Here is a 19,699-nt window from a genome sequence, read left to right as displayed (position 1 = left end):
GTATAAGAAGGATCCTGAAAGAGTCCCAGTTTCCTGGGAATGCAGAAATACCTGTGCACTTTAACAACAGCTTTGAGGCACCACAGAGATTTTGTAATAAAGGACATTCCTGGGCTGCCACTCTGCTCAAAGACCTTGGAGGCAGCAGATTTGTCAAACTACCAAAATAATTTAAGAGTAGCCACAAGGTTTGTACCGTGTGCAGCAGAAAAGAGTGTAAGACCAGAACTAGCTTGATTCAGTGTAGGATTTCCCAGGCCAGGTGAAAGTTTAGCCAGGTGAGACTGCAAGTAGGGGTTGGACCAAAGGAGGAGATGAGCTCCCCCTCACATCTGGCAGAGGGACAGCCACAAAGGAAAACCCCACAGTGCTCCTGTCACATGGAGAGTGAACATGGCTCCAGACTCCCAGATCCAAACCCAGGAGCCCAATTTCACACAAGAACTGAAAATGCTTATTTGCAATTTGTATGTAAGGTGGCTCTTTGCAAAGTAAATAAGGCCATCACAGCTTGTTCCAATAGAGACCCCTTTGAGCTTGCCTCACTATTCACGCAGCAGCAGAGTTATTTCAGTGCAGTAAGACTTCTGGTTTACTGAGTATTTCCTAAAAGGAAAAAAATGTCACACTCCATCACTGGAGAATATCACAAAGCACCCAATAATCCCAATAATGCTGAACTAAGTTAAATATTTCAGCTATTCTTTAAAAGAATGGTCTCTGCAGCAGAAAAAAAAAAATAAATTACATTTCTAGTGATCTGTAACAAAATAATTCCTTCAATTATCTTCTGAATGAACCAAAATATCTAATACTTCCTAACAGAGAAATAAAAATGTGTTCTTGATTTGACTGGAGTGGAACCACTCTTCTGCATTGATCTGGCTCTTCCAGAACTGCCTGCATTCAAGTACACCTGGAGAGAAACTCTTCTTGATCACAATAGTCAGGGGAAGGTAAATTAAACATTGTCAACAAAGACAAATGCAGCTGTTCTGTGGATTTGGAGAACAAGGCATTGAGAAGAAGAAAGGCAGTGCAGCTCTTCAGACAGCAAAGGTGCTAAAGAGAGGCTACAATTCTGTCCTACTTATCCTTATGTGTGTGTGTCTGTTGTAGGAATGCACTGGAGAGGAATTTTCTAATAGAATGGAAAGAAGAAAAATTCTACACAGCCAAATTGTGAAAAAATTTGTCAGAGTTAAGACTGCAACCCATCATAGAGGGGTTCCACCAACTACAGTTTTTGTTGCTGTTAAATCCACATGGAGATTTTCTTCTGTGACATTAGACAGAGAAGTTATCTAAGGTTGATGTAGCAGTGACTGACTCCAACTAAAGATTAAGAATCTCACTGCACAGCCTGTCCAAGCTAGCCTTGGACAACCTGATCCTGCTGGATTTTTTAGCCTCTGCTGGGTTCTCCTGTAATCTTGTAGCTTTGAACAGTAATTACCAGAATCTTTCAGGATTTCTTCTTCTCTCTTTGTCCCACAGAAGGTTTTTATTGGTATGCTAAATCTTTCACCTCAGTAGCTAATACAGACAATCCCACTCAACTTGCTAAGACAAATTTTCAGGAACTCAGCCACTACCAGGCCCTGCTTTTAAAACTGGATGAAACCCTTTGAGTGAGCACATTATCAAAGACCTCACAGAGGGCAAATGTTAGTGGCTGTGGTTAAACAGAACCAAGATTGACATAGTGGGTCTAATCTTTCTGTGATTAAGAGACAAAGTGAAAAGTATACAGTAGGCAATGTGATTATTTTTTAGCCACTTAAATTCAATTAGACCCCTCTAGTTAATGGGGATGGAACAGACATTTCATGCTACAGCTACCATGATACACTTCTGGGAACTTGCATGCCACTTTCTTCAAGAGCTAAAATGACAAAAATGGAATAAATAACTCAGCTTGTTATTTTGCTGAACTACAGGACTGCTAAATATTTATAAGACATAATGAAGTCCTGTTATTGAGCTAATATTTTCCCTCTTGAACAGATTTCTCCAGTGGCTGTCAAACATCTTCACATTAACTGTTGCCAAGTGTGAGTTTAACAGCACATCTATAGCTGGGAAAAGAAGATGAAAGATGTCCACATGATGTTGAGTAAACAAACAGTCCCTTTGCCTCTGAGAAATACTTTCCACTACACCAGGGAGGCTGGAGGATAACTCAGTATCACTGAGTGGTCACTGTTTTCCAGACTATCCACAAAAGATTCAGCCCCTGAGAACTTGGCTTGCCTACTCTGCTTTCAGGATTTCCAAGGCCACCAGTATGTTCCTCATCAGCACACATCAGTCACAGGGAATTCGTGCCTCTCTGCTTGGCACAGCCAACCACAGCTCTGTGGTCTAACTCCAGGGCATCTCTTGTAGCTATCTGACAGAAACTTCAAAGATCTGAGGCTGTTCTAATCTGACAAGACACGTGGAAAGTTGCCAAAAAGATTTGGTCTGCATTTAGATAACGATTTAAAATAATCCAGGTATGAGATTTGTTCCAGCACAGCTACAAACCTCTCTAGCAATACACAGGTTGCAGGTTCCTCCCTCTATGAGGACATGACAAACCCTGGAGGTTTATGGTCACGTGTGTGTCCCTGTCCCAGTCCAAAAGTTTCAGAGTGTCTGAGAGGCAGACTGAGGGAAACACCTGGGAAAGGGTAACAAGCTGGCACAAGAATAGAAAAGTCTCTGCCTGAGAGGCATGGATAGCAGTGAGAGCAGGGATGTCAAGAAACTCCAGTTCTCAGGCAGTTACCTGGGTCTGTCTGTCACTGTGTCACCTTGTGATTGCTTCCTGCTGGAAAGTCCCTAAGGAAAAGCTCAGAAAGAGCAGCACCTGTCTTGAATGTTCCTTCTGCTCTAAGCCCATGGGCTGGTAGCTCTCACACCCAGAACTGTCCCTCTCCTGGCTTCAGCCTTGTTGCAGCTACATTCTCACAGCTGCAGCCACTGTCCAAACAGCTTCCCCAATTTAGGCAGTCTTCAGTCTATAAATAAACAAATATCAGACTCAGGAGAGATAGGGAAGGAGAAGATAGATCTCATAGCCTAAAAGACAAACATGCTGGTCCACTGCTTTAACCCAAAGCCTTGTTACCCTGCTACTGCTCACTCCAGTACACATTAGGCCCTTCCTTCCACTCCTTTCCAGGTGCAATATCTGTGTCAAAAGGTCTTCAGAGGCTGCTAAAAAGCAGAAAAGCATTCCCATATCTACTTTAGGAAGTGACTTGCTTCCTAACCTGGCAGTAAGGAACAGACTGAACGGTACAAATGAAGACATGGGAGTGCCCGGGCAACCAGAAAATAAGAAGGCTGAGGGGAACCTCACTGCAGTCAGACTTTCTCACATAGGGAAGGAGAGGGACTAACAACAATCTCTCCTCTCTGACAGTCGCTGACAGGACCCAAGGCAATGGCCTCAAGTTGTGCCAGGTTTAGATTGGATATTAGGAAAAGTTTTTCTTACTCAGAGGGTAAGAAAACCACTGCACCAGGGCAGTGGTCCCAGCACCGAGATAGCCACAGTCCAAGAAGCATTTGGACAAAGCCCTCAGGCACATGGCATGGCTCCTGGGGACTGCCAGGAGTTGGACTTGATGATCCTTTAGGCTCCTTTCCAAACCAGAATATTCTGCAAACTAAAGGGGAAAGACACTCCATATTCACCAACACTCCCTACTGAAATGTGTGTGCAGCCAAGAAAGCTTCCCAAACCTTACAGGTGTTTGCTGTTTGAGCAGCACGGTGAAGCTCACTGCCCTGGGGTGCCCGTGTGTGCTGGAGGGGGTTCAGTGCACCCTCCTGCCAGGGGCTCCGCTGGGACAGGGACAGCCCAGCCCAGGGACAGCCCAGGGACAGCCCACCACATTAGGGGCTTGGAACTGCAGCCCTGAGAGGAACCCCTGAGCCAGCTGGGGGTGCTCAGCCTGCAGAAAAGGAGACTCAGGGGTGCCCCCATCACTCTCACAGCTCCTGAAAGGTGCCTGTGCTCAGCTGGGGCTGGGCTCTGTCTCCAGCAGCACTGACAGAACCAGAGCACACAGCCTCCAGCTGTGCCAAGGGAATTCAGGTTGGATACCAAGAAAAAGTTTTTCATGAAAAGAGTGATAAAGTTTCTGGAATGGCTGCCCAGGGAGGTGGTGGAGTCCCCATCCCTGGGTGTGTTTAACACAGCCTGGATGTGGCACTGGGTGCCAGGGTTTAGCTGAGGTTTAGGGCATGGGTTGGACTCTCTGATCTTGAAGGTCTCTCCCAACCTGGTCAATCTGTGATTCTGTGATTCCACAGCGGTCAGAGCCACCTGCCGGTGCCGCACGGCTCCGCAAGGCCGGCCCGGCCCGAGGCACCGGCGGGCAGTGCCTGTCCTCGCTGCGGGGACAGTGGGGACAGCGGGGCCAGCTCGCAGCCTGCCCCTTCCTGCCAGCAGGGCACAAAGCAGCGACAGCGAGGGATCCGGCTGCGGAGAGGGGCGGGAGGAGCACAGCAGATCCAGCGATAAAATGAAAGTTCTCTGTGCTCGTGCTGTTCCAGCAAAATGCAGCCAGCCCGGGCAGGACAGCCAGGCTGTCCCCAGCTCTTGTCGCAGCCCCTGGGTAGGTGCATGACAGGGTGTGAGAGCTGTGCATGGCCCCTTTTGGGCTGGGACCATCGCAGCCATCATTTCACACCTGCAGAACTAGGGGGGTCTCCATCCTTCAGCCCTCCCAGTCTCTGCAGCATTCCCTGCACAAGGTGATGAGGTGCAGACTTTGGGAGTGGGAAATTTATCCATAGTTTCAACATGGAAGTGTCTAGTAGCACTGGATATTGCAGAGTACTTTTATATCCAGTCTTTGATGATTAAAGCATAGACTGGAATCATTCATACAAGCAGGTGCAGCTTTGGAGTTACAAATCTTAAAATTAGATTAAATGAGTTGACAAATTATTTTATATTTATTACATGCCCTACAGCTCTGTCAGAAACAACAGGTATCACAACAAATCTGTACAAGAACCAGAGGGCATTCTGCTGCACTACTCCTGCCTCAAGGACATAGCCAAACTTAAAACTGATCCATCAGCCTCAGAATATTACTTCAGTAACCTGCAGTTTTCTTCTCATCCACATCCTACCACAGGCAGGACAGGTGCCCAAATTCATCTCCCCCAAAATGCTTCAAATGAATCCCTCATGCAGCAGCTAACAGAGATGGCTGTGGCAGAAGAACCTCTGCTTCCTCTCTCCATCAGTTTCCTTTCCCAGGAGCATGGTTTTGCTGGTGGAAATATGATTCTGCTCGATTTCATTTGTTTTGCTACATTTACTCAGAAATTCTAAGGTCGTGGTATGAAACTCACTTGTACCTATCTCAGGAATATTGTGTGAATCACAGATGATTCAGGTTGCAAGCCCCATTTCTAGACAACATATAAACACCTACAGCACTGCCAGCCGGTCAGCCTGCATACATTTATTTCCCCTATTCACCCTCAGAAATTCATACATATTTTTTAACTCCTTCATGTCCCAGTTGGGAACTACCATGAAATTTGTCTCAGCTGTGACTCAGAATGTACTTCTATGACAGCAGTGCTCAGGGATTTCAGCTGATGTCAGAGATGCACAGACAGCTTTACAATGATGGGTTTCCATCTGGGATTTCCAAGGAGTAAAGCTACAGCTTTTTTAATTCAGCCAGGGAGCTGGTCCTAAGCATTGGGGCAGCACCAGATGCCTGTGACAGCGAGTGATCAAAGCCCTCAGTGCTGAGAGAGCAAAGGCAAGGCTCTCAACACCACAATAATAAATTGTTTTCTTATTTCCAGATCAAGCCTCATGACTCTGTGCAAGAGCTGCACAAAGTGTCAGAAAACAAACCAGCTTTGCTTGACAAAATACTATGACCATTCAACTCTGATGTAATTAGCAGAATGTTATTGTCCCTTAATTAGGTAACTCCAGCAGGGTTTAATCGATGGTACAGAGACCTTCTGAGGCAGAAATGGCAGTTGGCACCCAACTGTGGCTGCCTTTTCCTGGCTAGGTTCCTAACCACCAAACAACTCCTCTGCATGCTGCTTTCCTTATTCCAGCCCAAAGTGCTGTGATAGAGATATCAGCAGTGTTTGGGCAGGCGCTGTCAGATGGAGAATTTAAGAACCTGGCAAAGATACATCTCACAGTTTAATAATCTGTGCAAGCTACATTTTAATTCTGAGAAAGTGTCAGTCATCGGAAATGAAGCAGACATGGTACTTCATGTGCATTCCTCATGAAAACACAGCATACTTGTTCTTTAGGGGGATTTAAAGTACAGGAAACTTCTGTCTCAAGAGGCTAATTTAGTTGCTTTAGTGCCTAATTAGCAACCTGAGAGGAATCTCACCATACCCACTGTAGTGCTCTCCAGCAAACACAAGGCAGAGTCTATTTCATCTGAAATCTAATTCAAGAGGGTGATAGAGGTGACATCATCATAGGTGAGACAGAGTTCTCACGAGACAACACAATGCTTCTCCATCAAGCACACTACCATTGCAAGAAGTGATCTCTTCTTCACTAAAAATCTGGCCATGCCTTTAAACAGCACCCTGTCCATCCACTCAGGGAGAAAACAACCTGAATATGAAAAGCATATGAAAGATCCCACTCTAAAGCAGCAAAAGCATATCAAAGACCCCACTCCAAAGCAGATTTCTGCTCAGACATGGACGCAGCAATCATCATGAACAGGTTAGGATGCTCCTCACACTCAGCAAAGCAGAGCTTCCCTCTCTCCTGCCCCCCAGCCAGCCCAGCGTACGCACCGGGAGCGGAGACGCGCCGCTTGCAGCCCACGCAGTCCAGGCCTGTCGGGGTGCTCTTGGAAAATGAATGCAGCTTCAGTGGCAGCATGTCAAAGGCAACAGGAGATGTGATGGATGGACTTACTCCAGCCTGCAACAGGACAGGGAAAACAAAGACAACAAACAGTGAGTTTTGATGCCCCATAGGACAAAATGCAGCATTCATCCCAGAGCACCTCTCCCCACCTCTGATACCTTCCCGTGTAAGTGAGCAGCATGTTAGTGGACACACATGGATGATTGTGGCTAGAAATGTTAGAAAACAGTGAGAAGGCAAGGAAAACTGCAAGGTGATAAGAACAGATTCATACTTCACATAGAGCCACACACACCTCCATTCACAGAAAGTTTTACTCCTCCCTATAAAGTGTTTCTGGGGGGGGGGGGTTCATATTACTACAAGGAGTCATCCCCTCAGCTATAGAACTGTTGCTGAAGCTTTGTGACATGTTAAATACCTCTTCTGGTATTTAACATGAAAATAAAGCTTTTCCCTTCAGAGATTTATTGGCACCAGTCCTCAACCATATAGAATGTGGATAACAACGTTTTTCTCTTCAGCTAGAGGTACAACTAAGAATTCTCACTCTCTCTCCTATCTTTTTCTATTTTTTTAAAATACCTCTCCTACCTCTCCTACCTTTTTCTATTTTTTTAAAACTTATAGAACTTGATAAAACTTTGAAAACTCTATACCACTGCCAGATCTCATTGAATTACTAACTTTTGCTGGTTTAAAGGGGAAAACATAGAGATACATACACATAGCTCACGGCCTCTAATACAGAATGTAGTAATTAAGGCATGCTGCAGGTATGCTTTTATCCCTTTTTCCTTTTCTCTCCCATGGCTGCCACACAGTGGCTGGGAGATCAGCTGGTCAGTAAGCACTGGTCCCATGGGCACTGACAGTTTTTCATCTCTATCACTATTGCCCCTTCCTTTTGCCACTGATATTGAGTTACAAGATATCCATCCTTCACTGAGCCAGGAACTTGAAATATGGAGAGCTCTAGGGTCTTTCCCACTCCCCACCAGCCCTCAGCAGAAAGTCTGCTGACCAGCCTTGATGCTGAAACCTCTCCTGATGATGATGGCCATTTGCCAAACCCTCCTTTCCAAACTAAGCAGCACACACTGCTCACCCAGCTGAGAGTGCTGCTGCTCCATGCCTGGCTTGGTTTTCTATTCCTGGGCTTCACTTTCCTAAAACAAAGAGAATGCTGCCAATACTTTGGCACAAGTCACCATCTCTTGAGGGATAGCATCAACCCTGTTCAAATTAACCTGAGCAGTGCCTGTTTTTCTAGAAAAGTCACAGCAAAGGCCCAGTAGGAGCACACACTCTTCTGGTGACAGTGAAAATCAAGCTTACTGGGCCACAGCTCTGAAAATGTCATGGGTAAAGTCTAGGTTATTTACATGGAAGGTGATAGAAAGTAATTATTGCTCTGTTTAAGACTAGAAAGCAGAACTCTGCCCTAGGGCTGTTACAACTGCAAGCTTCTTTCTTACTAATTCCTGGGACATCAGAGCCAGTTTTGGTACAGGCATTATCTGCTTCCTGTGGAAGGCAGGCCTGTACAACCCTAACTCAGGAGAAGAAGCATTTTCAGCAGTGTTAGTAACATGGGGCAGGGATTGCACAACCCACAAGGCTGAGGATGGGAAATGAGGGAGCAGACCATAGTAAATGTCCTCTCTCCTGTATTTTCTGCCAGAGGTTCCAGAGGTTATTTCTATGCTCTTGGGCACAGCAGTTCAGCCCCTGGCAGAGGCTGGGTCTCTGTTGTATATCCATGTCTTGTCAGGTGCATGTCAGGGGGAGACTTTTCTCATTAAATCCCCTCCTCAAAGTGTATCCATTTCCCTCTTAAAATCTATCTGGGTTATCCACAGTGCTTAAACTATGGTACTACACAACAAAACTTCATTTTCTTTTATTTTGGATGGGGTAAAATCACATTTGCAGAAGTCATATTCAGAGCAATGAGCTAAAGATCTATTTTCCACTGCTTCTCATTTCTCTTTCAAAATAAAAGAGCTTTTCCTGCACGATACCCCCTCTGGGTATAGCCCCCTGATGGGCCTTTTAGGAATCTCTCTAATTTGGCAGTGCACAAACTGTGCTCAAACAAATGCACATAGAAGCCATGTCTGTGCTTCTATTGCTGTGCACTCAAGAGGCACCAAGCTTTAGAGCCAGGGTTTAAGTTTTTGTCAAAACAGGAAAGCAGAGGATGGCAATAGACAGGCAGATCAGAGCAAGAAGAATTCCCCAAACAGAGCCCATTGCCATTACAGCATTCCATATGTCAGGGGTTTGGGGCATTGTCTCTGCTCCAGTGAGGGAACTTCTCCTGCATTAAAAACAAGCAGGAGGAGCCCAGGCTACAGCCTGAAACCCACCATCATCTGAAGGGCAAAGCCTGTGGACAGCAAAAGAAAAACAGATTCATCCACAGCTATGTTTGTCTTCTTCCCCTTAGGGTGGGCAACATGGGGGGTGTTGTATTAACACTTTAAAGCCCGAGATCAGAAGCTGCTCAGCTTGTTACTGGCAGCATCTCAGTATAAGGGACAGCTGGGTCAAGCTTTGAGTTGAGCTTTGACTGGGAATTTACACAGGCTGCACCCATTTAAGGAAGAAGAGCAGTTTACTGGACCCAAGCAAAAAAAAATCCAAAATATATAGAATTGTTTGGAACTAGTGTTTTAAATGTTTTTGGGTTTTTTAGATTTTTTCTTTTTTTAGCTTATAGGTAGTTTCTTGATTGTTTGTCCATTTTTCTCTGCCCCAATTGCCAGCTCTCAGAGTAGCCTTATATTTCCACTGTGCTCCTCTGTGTACATTGATCTGAATGACAGAGTGGTGTCAGAAACCAGCACTTGAATAAGCAAGAATTCCTCTCTGCTCTGCCCCATTGAGTTGTTTCCCCAATATTGCAGCATTACATCACCTTGTGGGCTGACCTGATCTTGACTTAACACAATGTGACTTGTCACAACAGAAGCCACACATCCCAAGGCAGCCATGTCAGAAAACATCAGACTTGTAATTTCAGCTCTCCAAAGCCCCATACAGTCCCTGAACCACAACAGACAATGAACATCTTAAAGAGCTTCTTTTGGGATATTTTGATCCTTCTTATTAAAAGGAAGTCAGCATCCTTCTAAAACTGCCCTCAAACACTGCAGCTTGTGACAGCACTCCCAAAGCACTTGGGAGTATGAATAAACCAGCACTGTTACAGGGCCAGAGCATTGCAAAGACAAAATAAAGCAATATGAAAAAGAAACTGTGTGATTACTACTATAAATAAAAAAGCACAGGCCAAGAAATTCAGGTATTTGGGCATAAAAAAGGAGACTTTGAATCCTCACAGTCCCCTCATTAAAGCAGTATTTTGCTTTCTTAGCCTGCCTACAAAGATTAAAGTGTCAATAACCTACAAAACACAAATGGACAGAAACAGTAAACCCCAAACCTACCTACACACTTCTACCCAGAGAAGAATGAACCAGAAAAGTGACTGAGACCCAAGAGCCCCCGGGCAGGTGATGTTCAGAGAGGCCTCGTGGGCACAGGGGCAGCTGCAAACCATCCTGCAGCTGATTGCAATTTAGAGGTAAGTTTGCACCAGAAAATAAGGGTGGGAATGCTTAAAGGAGAAGCTGTTTTCTGGCAGCCTCCAAATGTGCAGTCAATCAGCAAAGCAGACAGCATTCAAGCTGTGATCTGATGGCTCCAGGGGAAGCTATTGAGGGAGCTGGTCCCTCCTCTTAGCAGCCTTAATGGGCTCAGTGCTGGCCCACATGCCCTGCAGCAAGGCTAGATTTCCATCACTACCCATGCTTGTCCAGGAATTGTGAGAAATGTTTTTAGCACATTTCACTGATTTCTGATAACCCCTGACCCTGTGTAAGCCAGGCATTCACTTTCACTAGCCTGCCTCATCCCTGCTCTGCACTAAGCACTCAGAACTTCAGCCAAGGTAGAGAAGTAACCCAAGCCATTTATTTTTAATTTTTTTTTATCCTAACATACACAAACCTCAAGACCAATACTTATTGTCTCCATCACACAGGTAGTAGGGAGCTGAGCCAGGGAAGTATCCTCACTGAACTGAGAGTGGGAAACACACCAGACAATCATATCCAGCACTCATCCAGGCAGCAACTGGCACCACTTTGTGTTAAAGATCCCAACACATACAAAATAGCAGAGATTTTTAGTCTCTTTCCTTGAGAAGGGGAGAACAGGGGGCAGTTTTCCAGAACCCCTGTTTCTGGGATTGGCCTGGCTTGCTGTCCCAGGTGTGTGTCAGTTTGATGGGGGCTCTCCCAGGTGGACAGCTTTCCTCTGGGCTAGCCATGGTGGGCAGGCCAATGTTTCCCCTTCACCATTCACAGAACTCGCTGTGCACATAAGCTCAAACACATCCTGAAGTGGTGATAGGACTACTGAGGCCTCATCTCCTCTCCAAAATTGTCATTTTAATATAATAACAACGAGAGACAGGCAACCAGGACAACAGAGAGAAAGGGAAACAAACACAGATAACAGACTGAAACAGAAACCCCTGAGGAAAGCTTTTATTTGAGTATCTGCTACGTGATTTCAAGTTTGATCAGAAACTTTCTCAATATTATCATGAGAGGCTTCATATGGCATGCCTTGATCTCATGTCTTTTTTCCTCAGAAGTCCTTTTGTATTTATTAAGGCTAATTTTGGCTCTTGGATAGAGATTTGTGACTCTCCCTGAAGGGAACAGACCTTAGCTCTGGATCCAAAAGTAACAGATGCCATCAGTGTGACTCACAACAGCCACAAAGTTTTTCACAAGCAATCATAATGCTGAACTAAAAGTCTCCCTCAGTGGAGAGGAGAATATTAATAGCTAAAAATCCAATGGAAATGTTCTCTTGAGTGTTTCACAGCAGGAATTTGCTTCAGTAGGAGTTGTGGAGTTGGCATCAGATACAAGGGAAGTCTAATTTAAAGTCTGTTATTAAAGTTATACAGCAACACCACAGGGCACAGAATGAGATTTCATCAGTTTAATTTATATTGATTTAAGGAAACTTTGATTTGCTCCTTGCCCTCCCCATCACTCAGCTCACAAAGCAACCTGATTCTCTTGCATTCTATTTCCAACATCTCACAGGGCATGTTTGATTTCAGAAGCCAAGGAACCCACCACCTTCAGATGTTATCACTTAAGGGCCAGTTTGGTGTTTCTGCAGTCTCCACAGAGTACCAGGCCCACAGAAATGCTGACAGAAGTGGTACCAGACAAAGTGTAAGGACAGGAATATGATGACAGCAGAGAAAGAGCCGGAGCAGGGAGGAAGACAATGCCAGAGAACGAGGAGGTGGGTGTGTGGCTTCTTACTTTTGAGGGCTCCTGTGGGAGATGTTGCAACTGAACCCCTCCCTCTGGCTGTGTCTCCTTCTCTAGCTTCCTTTTTTGACTCCTCTCCATCCAAACATCATCGAAGCTGAAGCACTTATAGAGGGCTTTGGGTCTCTTCCTCCTCCTCTCTGGCATCTCCTTGGCTTTTTCCTCAGGAGCAGGGAAGGAGAGCCTGTGGGCTCTGCTCTCCAGGGTGGACACAGGGCATGCTGGCACCCGGGGGGGCCTCCTTTTGCGATGGGGAACCCATTTCTTATTTGGCCTCTTCCCAGCTGCTGCTTGACATGGCTGCTTAGACTCCTGCTTTACAAACTGCAGGTGAAAACACAGGGTTTGTTGGATGGAAATTTTGTTTGCTTCAAGTCAGTTTGAACAGAAGATGGCAAAGTTCTGTTACTCAGCCACAGAATTACTCAGAAGAAAACACTTAGGAGCACTCCACCCTGAAACAGCATCTTTCTGCTGTCCTTTGAGGGTGCAGTACACACTCCCTGTGCCCAGGACAGTGCCCTGTTCACCCACATTTTAGATGGCATATCACCATCACTGACATTCCACCAGGATTTAGGTCACTCTGTCTCTATAATATTGTTTACAAAGACAGACCATGTCTCTGAAAACAGAAAAATGACCTCTTGTCTGTTTCTGGTTTTCCAACTGTACTTCAGTTACACAATGTGAAAAGGCTGCAGAGATGCCTGCAGGTCTGATATATTAAGCCCTGTGCTTCCTGATGTGCTCTTTACACTATCCATTTCATTTGCTTGATGCTGGGCCAAGAGGAAGGAATTGCACAGCTTTGCCCTTCACTCCTATTTGAGTGGTTGCACAAAATTACAGGTTTTATACTAAAACAACTTGAAATCAAGTGTGCCCTTAGGCAACCAACTACTACTCCAGGTAGCATCAGTGTGAAAATCAATAATATTTAAGGTAGCAGATAGCATCACTGGGGAATGAGTGAACTCAGGATTCTCATGACAAAAAAAATCCTGACAATAGTATCTGTCCAGTTCCTCACAGATCACTTGAAACCCCAAGTAAAAAAAACCCTCAAACCACTGCAGGCACTTCCTATCTATTTTCTACTAACCAGCAATTCCAGGTCAATTCTTCTTTGCCCCTTGTAAGACATGCCACAGTCTAGAAAGAATAAATTCTGTGAAAAAGAATTGTTTTCATGCCTAACCTCACCTCACTGGACAGGAGCAAGGAGAAGAACATGTGAATTCCAAACATGGGACATTTTAGGACAGTTTGCTCTTGCCTGCTGAGTAACACAATTAATGCAAATAAAATCATGCCATGAACAGATTAATTAAACATGTAGGGAAGGGCCTGGCAGATGGGCAAACTGGTAATGGTTCTGGCTTGCTGTTTGCAGCATAAAATCTTTGTCCTGGATGAAACCTGGAGAACGTTAACCAAGAGCAGGAATTGAGAGAGGGGCTGGTGTGTGCTCCACCAGCCTCAGAGGAGTTACTTACCTGAGTGGCAGCCAGAGGTGTCCAGGGTGAGCTGATCCAGTGCAGTTTGGCACAGCACATACACAGATAATGCTACACAGCTATAAAAATACCTGGCTGGGGCTGGGGAATAAATACAAATCCCCATCCTGGAGGGCTTCACTATTATAGGTATGTTTTGCACTAATGTCTTTACTCATGTGGAACAGAAAAGGACTTTTCTTCAAATTCACCAATAAACTGAATTTTATCATCTCTTTAGGAAGCAGCATACATAAGGAAGGCCATCCTTAGCATAGAGATGATAATTATTTTGGAAAGATTTAACACTGCAAATGTACTTTGCCCAGTGTCTGTTGTAATTTCAGAGATTCCTGAAAATACAGCTTTGCTTAAAAAATCCAGAGTGCAATTCTGCTTCATTTCACAATGTCATGAAATGGGAAATAAATAAAGCCCTGTCTATTTTAATAGATTAGATGTTGTGTTTTGAAATCTGGGACATTTGCATTAATTTTTAGGCTCCAGCTGCATTTGTCCAATTTCAGATATCATATTCTGCAGCCTCTAGAAGAATCAGGAAAATGAAACTGTCTTTATATGTGTTAGATACCATTTAAATTTTTTATGGTTTTCTTTGAATAATTTAATCTAGCAATCAATTTAAGTAATTATTTATTTGCTCCTAATGCTTACATTATAGCATGTAGACTTGCCTTTTCAAGGCTTTACACATGCCTCATCTCTACACTCTTTTCTAGATGTTCTTTTGAGCTGTAATTTACAGGTCAATGATTTTATTCATCCTCTGAGAGGCTTCATCTGTTGACAGTGTGTATAGTCCAAGTCTCTTGCTTTTTCCTAGGCTGCAGTCTCTTGTTTGGAATGCAGTGTGCAGTATTAAGTTTGTAGGTTAATCTGGTGCCCATGAAACAAAAGATTTTCAAGTGAAGCTAAGCACAGAAGGGAATAAAGCTAATTCTCTTCCCCTTTTCCCCCCTGGAATTCTGACACTACAGCTCTCACTTCTCATACTGCCACCCAAACACTTCTTTGGATTCCAGACAGCTTTAGAGAAAAACCCCAAGCCAATCAACCAAAACACTTTCATTTGGGAATATGAGGAGAGGTTGAGAGACCTGGGTTTATTCAAGCTGATAAGAGGGCACTAAAGGCAATGCAAGAGCAGTCACCAACAATTTTGTATTTACATGGATGATGGAACCAAGCTCTTCTCAGTAGTGACAGACAACACCACAAGACAGTGGCCAGAAACTGCAGCTTGGAAAGTTCTTGCTGGGAATAAGGAAAAAAATTCTCATGGAATATTTTTCCCAGAGAGGCAGTGAAACCTTCAGCAATGGAGGTTTTCAAGATTTGGCTAGATAAAGAGATGGTTTTGCCTATCTTTGTTTGCTTCTATATAAAAAATAGGGAGTTTCTGTAAAATAGTATGGAGAAAGGGCAAGATAAGACCATCTTGGAGGGCATCTTAAAGGTTTAATGTAAGCTGAGATGTGGGAGGCAAAAGGCAACAGCAGCAAAAGCTGAGTGAGGCTCATTTGAGTTGAACACAAGCAGCCCTCAGCTGCTATGAATTGATCAAGCAGTTCCAGATTAATGAACCCTCTGAAAATTGTCTGCTTGGGGTATGCAAAAGTTCATGCACTCTCTCAAGTACCACTTCTGACAATCTGCTCAAAAAAATTATTCTCCCATTTCTTAATGTCAAAACTCATCAGCAACAATAGTGAAAAAGTAGCATGGTCAAGGCATGTTCTGGGATCTCAGTTACAGCTCAGTCTCAGTCACTCTGGGGGTTGTGCTTAGCCACTGAGAGATTGCTAAGCTCCCAGCCACTTACAACTTGGGAAATCCTCTCTGGGATTAAAAACCTACTGACAGGGGAAGTCTCTGCTTTTAGAAGTCTCAGCCAATCACAGAATTCCTAATGAAGATCCAATCTGTTCCATGAGATTCAGCCTGTGCAAAGGATTTAATGTGTTACCTGGATTAGAACAAAGTACAACATGAAAAGGTGAGCCCTGAGCCTGCAGTTTGGGGTTTGTTTCTGTTTGTTGTAAAAAAGGCAAAAGAGGACTTCTAGTAGCAGCCAAAAGGTACTTATGGTGACTGCAAAAGACACATGGTACTTCAAAAGACAACTACTCATTGTCTAAAGAAAGTGAGTTTACTCCTCAAAAAGTGACTGCTAGCCATAGGACTTGATATCTTTGTTGCCTTTCACAATGAGAAGCTTATTTACTATACACCAGTTACAAGGCTCAATTCTGCCTTAAGAGGGGTAAAATCCAGCTTAAATGGAGATGAACACAGAGTCATGTCTGTATAATCTCTAATGGTGCTGTGATTGCTCCATTCCTTTGGGTTTTTGTAGCCAATCCTCCCTTTAAGAGCACATCAATTTGTACAATCTTCAACAGAAACAGAGTGAATGAGTAGCAGTACCTGTCTTAGACCAAGGGGAATATTTATGCACTCATCTAACCAATGAGCCATTGAAGAGTTTCACTGGAATTCCTAAACCATAGTAAAGCAAACCCAACCACTCCCTGATCATTCCCTGATCATTCCCTGACAACCACTCACCTCGTTTCGGAGCATGTCACTAATGGAAGAAGCTGTATTTAAGCTGATCTGGGATTGACTGCTTATGCCACTGTCATCCCTCTGGAAGTCATCCAATGAGTGTAAGAGACTTCCTCTGGGTTTCAGTGTCTTTGGCCTCTCAGGAGCCTCCAGACTGCTTTCCACTCCAGAGCTGTTCCCAAGAGAGATCATGGAAGCGGCGCAAACGCGCCCGGGGTAACGGAAGTTCTTGTGCTGAGAAGTGGATCGTGAACTCTGAGGTTTGGGACTCATGGGCCTACAAGGCATGTCTTTACCATCAGAATTAGAGAGCTGGGGACATGATGGACTTGACTGACTAAATGCCAACTGAAAGTCAGGGGGGCTAAATGGAGATTTAATCCAGTATTCCTCTAGAGAAGTATTTAAACTGTTGCTCAGAACCTCCTGCTGTTCATCATAGTCTGAACTCTGTGAGTATCTGATACCCAAGTCATGGGACTGTACTCGTCTTCTCCACATACGTGAAGGTAAAGAGACATCAACAGGCTCCACAGAGCTGTCAAAATAGTTGGAGTCTGTTGAGGAGCCATTATCTGTTTCTGTTTTTAAAAAAGTGTGTCTATTGGAACTATACTGTCGCTGTAGTGGTGTTAACACATGGCCACTGGTTGCATTGAGACCCTCCTGTGTGGATGATAAACTTATTAAGACAGGTCTTTTTAGTCCATCTGCCTCCTTGCTCTTTAGAAAAGCTTTCCAGGTGCTCTGGCGAAGTTTGACTTTCTCCTTTTCATTTTTCACTGACACTTTTGAGCTTTGCTCAGTGTTTTCCTTTTCTGGACATTTGGACTCAAATAAGCTTGAGAGGGATTTGTGTGCCAAGGCCAACCTTGTCCTGAACTTCTTACTCTCAGGGGTTTTGTTTCTTTTGTGTTCGTTTTCAGGGAATGATTTTCTGATCCCTGAATGCTCCACAGGTTCACTGTCATTGTTTTCAGATGAACCTGAAACTTGTCGATCTGCATCTTCCATCATAATCCGACCAGAACCAGAGGCCTTCCTCAGGCTCAATCTGAAAAATCCTGCAGGTCTCTCATAAAATAAATCATCATCATCGGAGTACTCAGAGGTGTAGCTTTCCTTCCTGTGGAAGACTAAACCAGATGAACAGCTTTTGAAAGACAGTAAACTTGCAGTGTCGTCATCATCTTTACCAACATCCAGTTCTTCCATCTTTACCTTGCTGCCAAAGATACTGCTGCTGCCCTGATTTTCCCACGAGGCAGGCTTAGTTTTCCTGAAAGATGTCATTTTTGGGAATACTAAAAACCTGGAAGATTTCCCACTATACTCATTCTTTGTTGGCTTTTGTACAGCTTTATGAAGACTGCTGTTACTCCCCAGGATGTGGGATGAGTTCTCATCCAGCTCCTCGCTGTTAGTGCTGCAGGTACTTACATTGTCCAGGCCCAGCATGAAAGTGCTATGGGTCTCCCTGTTCAGAGACTCATCAAAGACATCAGACACATCCAGACTGAGTGCACTGTCTTTGCTGGGGCTAGAGGTGTCTTCTGCAGGAGAGCCCTCCTTTCCTTCCCTAGGAGAGGGTTCTTCACAAATAGCTGTTTCTTCCTTTGAGCCCTTACAGCTTTCCTTTCCTCTCCTGCCTTCTGCTTGTTCAGAGACCATGCTGGGCCAATGAAGGCTGACACCAGCACCATCTCCCTGCCACAAACTGCTTACATTGCTGCTCATTTCCAGTGTCACTGCCCTGGTAATATTCAAACCTTCCTCTGTGCTTTCATGTGCTTTGAATTCCTCTTCCTTAGACACCTGGTCATCGCTTCTTCCAAGGTTTCTAAAGCCTGACCTTGCTAACTGTTCTCTCTTGAATTCAAAACCCCTCCTTGTTCTGCAGGGCTCTTCCTCAAAGGCCATCACATCACTTCTACCCTGTGATTGTAGAGTGCTGGGCCCTTCAAGGATGACACCAGCACCACCTCCCTGGCACACGCTGCTTACACTGCTGCTGGTTTCCAGTGTCACTGCTTCAGTCACCAGTGGCCTTGCTCTGCAGTGCTCATCCTCAGAGAGCTTCATATTGCTTCCACTGGGGGATTTTACAAGTGATTTTTCACATGGATCTGTCTGACTTTCTGCAGGAAATATATCACTGCCTAGTGCTACAGCAACATTTCTGAATTCCAATTTTGCATTTTCTACTGCGGAGTTACTGCAGGTGAGCCCTAAGGATGAATCTACTTCTGTTTTCTCTTCTGAAATTTCTGTTTTCACTTCAGCTGTATCCCCACCAGAAAGTACCTCTGCACTGCCAGGAATGGGGGGGGTGGCCAGAATCAGTTCTTCACAGTTACAGCACTCGCTCACAACTCCCTCTGGCTCACCATGATCTGTACTGACAGTATGAGGAGACATCAAATCCTCGCTCACTACATTTCCCAATGTTTCAGCTACCACTTCAGCAGGAAGGCTACCATTCAGTGTTTGGGACTGTAATCCTTTCTCTTCCACAGAGACTATAATGAGGGCAGGCTCTGATTCTGGAGTAGTCATTAAATCCCTGATATCATCTGATCTGGGAGTCCTTTCAACAGCAAAGACACTCTCTTCATCCTTTCCTTTATGAGTAGGATGTTCATTTGTTCCTAGCTCCGAGTGGCTCCTCAAGGCATCAGTTTTGCAACTTGCATTTTGCTGCACTGACTCTCCGTGCTCTGCCTCTCTGTCACTGCCATCTGGTTGTGTTGCAGCTTCCAGGACATTCCAACCAAAGCCAAGATCAGGAGAATCATCTGCCCATCTTTCTCCTGCCACAATCTCCATATCTGACAGCTCAGATTCAAAGCCATTCTCCTTCAAATGTGTGTGCTGTATTCCACTACTGGAAACACAGTTTACAGAACAATCCCAGTCTCTGCTTTCCATACCAGCAGAAACACCTGCATCAGAAGCTGCAGGGCTCTCAGTGTCACCAGTGTCCAATTCAATATCAATATCACATGGGAATCTGCTCTCTTCCAGATCTCCTTCTGCTGTGCACTCATTGTTTTGTGTAAGTTCCTCAGCATCTATGATCCCTGGATCACAATCCAGGGAAGGGGATGTCTCCTTTTGGTTTGGATTGTCCTCACAAGCATCACTCCATGCTAAGCTGTCAGCACAGGCACCAGCTGGCTCTGGGGAAAGGCCACATGTCTCTGATTTAGAGTGCAAACAATAATCAGTGCACTGGGGAGAGGTTAGTGGTTGAGAAACCTGACACACCTTTGAGTCTGTGTCAGTATCAAGAGATCTTTTTATGCCAAATTGGCCCTCTATTTCTATAGCCTTTTCAGGGCTTACAGTCACTTCTC

Source organism: Haemorhous mexicanus, chromosome 10 (genome assembly GCF_027477595.1).
Source record: "Haemorhous mexicanus isolate bHaeMex1 chromosome 10, bHaeMex1.pri, whole genome shotgun sequence".
In the NCBI taxonomy this organism is placed as follows: Eukaryota; Metazoa; Chordata; class Aves; order Passeriformes; family Fringillidae; genus Haemorhous; species Haemorhous mexicanus.
The sequence above is the reverse complement of the archived record's forward strand: the minus strand, read 5'-3'. Positions refer to the sequence as shown.